General features: G+C 44.1%; 1 non-coding gene across 1 annotated transcript; it reads left to right on the top strand.

Moving 5' to 3' along the window:
• Window positions 1–1,686: 1,686 nt before the first annotated feature.
• Trnas-cga lies at window positions 1,687–1,761 on the top strand. Its single transcript has one exon. It is a non-coding gene; the product is annotated as a tRNA-Ser (tRNA).
• The last annotated feature ends 3,236 nt before the right edge of the window (window positions 1,762–4,997 follow it).

The following is a 4,997-nucleotide window of genomic DNA, read 5'->3' as shown; positions in this document are numbered from 1 at the left end:
ACCAAGAGATGAATACAGTAAGCAGTTTCAGAAAGATTGCAGTAGTTATTCAAACATAAAGAGGCTTGCATGGGATAGTGTAGCACGGTGAGCTGCACCATACCAGTCTTTGAACTGAAGACCGCAACAACAAAAGCAACAACATGGTCAAATCAAAACCAGCCAGCTGGTCCAGCCAGCACGGACTTCAATGTCACAGCGGGATTCGTTCCACAGAAATGCAGGACAAACAGAATATCCCGTGTCATTTACAAGTATGTGGTTATTGTAAACACATTTCATACAGTGGCCCTGACCCTAGTGCAACTGCTGATTCTCTGGATGGTAGGGATGGAATCAGGACTATTGAGCCGACAGTTGAGGCGAGAATTATGGTGCTTCTTCAATTTGCGCGGTTGTTTCCTCTGAACCACTCCAGTGGTCAGAACATTAGTTACGATTCCCTTGTCGCCTGTTCCGTTCGATCCACCCACTGAGTAACAGCACCAGACCCCTCTCTCCTGGTCCCTTGTGTGGTGCTTCCGACGGTGACTGTATTTCCATGCTCTTAGAGAAGCTGGATTCGGCAGTAATACCACATGATTTATCTCCCGTGACGCACGGATTGTCATGTTGACATGGTTCGGTCGCTTTTGCTGGCGGTTCCTCCTGTGCAGGCAGCTTCTGGTTCAGAGTCAGCAATGATTGACTTGATTGTGGTGAACGATCCTCACACTTCGCTGGCGGCGGAGATAACTTGCCACACGGCCGGTGTAAACAACGAATCCAGCCTGATCATGCTGTTGCAAGGAAAAACAGAGGCACGAAGGTTCGACGGGATTCATCGATGGATGCGGCGATCGACTGTGATGGTCGAGGGGTTGAATAAGGTGTCTTTTTTTTTTGTTACTGTTTTCACCTGTTTCTTATCCTGATTCATGATGTAAGCTAACGCCTATATTACCATGAATGTTGATATAATTGAATCACGTTTACGTTTGGGTTCGTTACGTCAGTTTATTTATGATTCCTGTGCTGACATGACACCTTTACAAGAAGTTTTAGTCACCAGTTTTGCTCACCCTGGATTTCAGACTGTTTTTTAATGTAACTTCTGAATGTGAGACGGGTATTGCCCTTTCCTTTCGTGAGAATATTCCCATTGCTGATATTGAAATACATGATATTGGCAGGGGGATAGGATGTCGTCTTTTTGACCTCACCTTGGTTGTTTTGTGTGAACCGTCTGGTTCTGGTCAAAAAGTGGGGCATTCGTGATTTTACAAAGAGGAGCCTTTTTATCTTTTACGCAGGAATCTTCGATGTCTCATGTTGGGCGGCGATTTTAATTGTGTTTACGTCCTAGCGATCAGTCTCCACATACACTTTTTTTCTTGTAGTAAATGAGTCGGTTCATTCGATGCGTTTGTCTGACGTATTGGAGTGGAAACATCCCACCGTGGTTGAATACACGTTTTGTACAGCCACCTCTTGTAGCTGTACCGACAAGTTTTATTTAACTTCCTGGCAGATTAAAACTGCGTGCCGGACCGAGACTCGAATTCGGGACCTTTGCCTTTCGCGGGCAAGTGTTCTACCAACAGAGCTACCCAAGCACAACTCACGCCCCCTCCTCACAGCCTTACTTCCGCCAGTACCTCGTCTCCTACCTTCCAAACTTAGGCTGTGAAGAGGGGGCGTGAGTCGTGCTTGGGTAGCTCAGTTGGTAGAGCACTTGCCCACGAAAGGCAAAGGTCCCGAGTTCGAGTCTCGGTCCGGCAAACAGTTTTAATCTGCCAGAAAGTTTCATATCAGCGCACACTCCGCTGCAGAGTGAAGATCTCATTCTGTAAGTTTTATTTATCTGATTGTTTATGAGGTAGGATTCTTGCAGCTATCGTTATCCCCGTTTCCTTTTCTGAGCACTGTTCAGTGGCGACAACTGCAGATCTTGAACGGCAACCTGCGCAGCTATTTCAGACAAAATTGATGATAAATATCTCCCACTTCATGGATAGCACACTGGATGATGTGACTGGTGCCATGCAGGACCGTTGCCTCCTCTCTGCCATGTGTTATTCTTCGCTTTTGGATTGGTGGTTAGATTTAGCGAAGCCGAAGCTCCATCGGTTATTAACACTATACTGTGCTGCTCGAGCGAGAGGCTTTAGGAAAACTTACGAGTTATATTACTCTCTTTTGTGTGAACTGCATGAACCTGTGGGTAATGCCCTTCTACGGATCCAACACGTTCACCAAATTAAAGCAAAGCTGCAGGAGCTCAAGCAGTACCAACTGGAGGGTTTACACGTCAAATCTAAACCTCGGTCGCTTGTTGAAGGGAACTGACACCATTGTATCATATGCTTCCTCATATGTCTCGACGACGTCACTCCTTCATTACCTGTCTCACAGTTCCCACAGGCTGACAACAGATTGAACAAGGTATATTTTTGTAGCTCACCACCAATGCTATGCGGAACTACACTGAGGTGAGAAAAGTCATGGGATATCTCATAATATTGTGTCGGACCTCCTTTCGCCCAGCACAGTGCAGCAACTCTACGTGACACGGTCTCAACAAGTCGTTGGAAGTCCCTCTATAGCCGTCCATAACTGCAAAACTGTTGCTGGTGCAGAATTTAGCGCACGAATTGACGTATCGATTATGTCCCATAAATGTTCGATGGGATTCATGTCGAGCGAGATGGGTGGCCAAATCACTCGCTGGAAATGTCCAGAACGTTTGCGGCGTGGCGGGTTTTTATTTGTTCAAATTGGTTCAAATGGCTCTGAGCACCATATGGCTTAACATCTGAGGTCATCAGTCCCATAGAACTTAGATCTACTTAAACCTAACTAACCTAAGGACATCACACACTTCCATGCCCGAGGCAGGATTCGAACTTGCGACCGTAGCGGTCGCGCGGTTCCAGACTGAAGCGCCTATAACCACTCGGCCACACCGGCTGGCTTTTTATTTATTTCGCTAGCACTTCGTGAAGCAAGATGCAAATTAAAATTCACCTAGCTCAGAACGGTGTCTGCTCAATATCCTTCACTCGGCAACATAGATACTTATAACATAAAGTGAAACCAGCGTTGATGAAAAACACAATATGTACAATTACTGAGGCCGCGCAACTCTAGTTACGAAAGAAATTTCTGTAGAATTACAGTATTAAAAATTTTATCGGGCGGGAAGATAATGGATTGACTTCTGAAAAATAATGTCCGGAATTTCCACACAAAAATGGTTATTTTGTCCTTGATAACCAAAGAAAAGTTACTATTCAGTCCACATTTAAACTATTGGCTATTTCCTTCCAGTTCACACGCACAGTAGCCAGGAATCTGTCCAAACCCTACCCAAATTAAACAACGTTTTCACAGTCATTAATCTCACTACTAATATGAGTTATTACATTCGGTCCTTCTTGTGGATTTCTAAAAAAGAAACTGCTCGCCATAAATGCTCAGTGGTTGAATACCGAAACATGCCATGCAGATACTATGAAGGCCAATATTTCACACACGAATATCTGTCCAACAGATTTAGTCAAAATCTCTAAAATTTTACCGAGCAGTCCTCAACAACAACTGGCCGGCCGCGGTGGTCTAGCGGTTCTAGGCGCGCAGTCCAGAGTCGCGCGACAGCTACGGTCGCAGGTTCGAATCCTGCCTCGGGCATGGATGTGTGTGATGTCCTTAGGTTAGTTAGGTTTAAGTAGTTCTAAGTTCTAGGGGACTGATGACCACAGTAGTTAAGTCCCATAGTGCTCAGTGCCATTTGAACCATTTTTGAACCTCAACAACAACTACTATCGACTTAGTTCACCAGTAACTCAAACACTAAGTAATTCTTCATCTTACACATTATTTTGACTGGCACTAGTAACATAAAGCAACGGCCTTCCCGCAGTGGATACACCGGTTCCCGTGAGATCACCGAAGTTAAGCGTTGTCGGGGGTGGCAGCACTTGGATGGGTGACCATCCAGACCGCCATGTGCTTTTGCTGTTTTTCGGGGTTGCACTCAACCTCGTGATGCCAATTGAGGAGCTACTCGACCGAATACTATATCGGTCAGGAATACCATCATAACGACCGGGAGAGCGGCGTGCTGACCCCATGCCACTCCTATCCGCATCCTCCACTGAGGATGACACGGTTGTCGGGTGGTCCCGGTAGGCCACTCGTGGCCTGAAGACGGAGTGCTACTAGTAACATGACCGTCCATGTTCAAATCTAGCGAGCAACTCCCTCTTCCAGCCTCACTCCCAGTGTAGCTATCAGGTAACGAGCTGGAACCGTCTCAGTTCTGATTGGCTGACCATACTCGCTGCCAATCAGAATGCTCAATCATGATCGTATTCGTGCCAAAACTGGCCTGCACCAATCCTTACACACAGACGCATCAATTTGTCATACAAATATTAAAGTAATGTTCAATAAACGAAAACGAAAAAAACAGTAAGTATGGATATATTCTTTAGATACAGATTATACTCCAGATGACTTTCTGGCTGCTCTGTTACAATAGCAATCACACCTAGACTTACGTCATCAGCGAAGTGAGTAAATCTCCTAGGATCATTTTTCCATGACAGACTTGTGTAACTCTTGAAGGTTACTTAAGATGATATATAATGCAACATTAAAATTTGACGAATGTCCCACGTACACACTCTCATTTACTCAAATTTATTCCCACAACAATATTAAACACAAATAATAATTTTGTCTGATTTTTTATATTACGAAAACGAAAAATAATTAAAGTTTTAATATGAAAATCTCAGTTAATTAATTCTGCACACTGAGAGTTCTGTTTATGTTTTTTTAAATGATAGCAAAAGATAAACTATTACAGTTCCTAACTGAATTTAATTCCCTAAGTGTCGGTTTTCGACTTTTTAAGTAATCCGAAAATATGATAGTTACAACGTTGAAATTTTTATACAGTCTTCTCCTGAATAGCAAAAGGTAGTGTGCCGATTTTGAAAATGACTGAATAA

Source organism: Schistocerca americana, chromosome 5, assembly GCF_021461395.2.
Source record: "Schistocerca americana isolate TAMUIC-IGC-003095 chromosome 5, iqSchAmer2.1, whole genome shotgun sequence".
Lineage (NCBI taxonomy): Eukaryota > Metazoa > Arthropoda > Insecta > Orthoptera > Acrididae > Schistocerca > Schistocerca americana.
The sequence above is the reverse complement of the archived record's forward strand: the minus strand, read 5'-3'. Positions and strand labels throughout refer to the sequence as shown.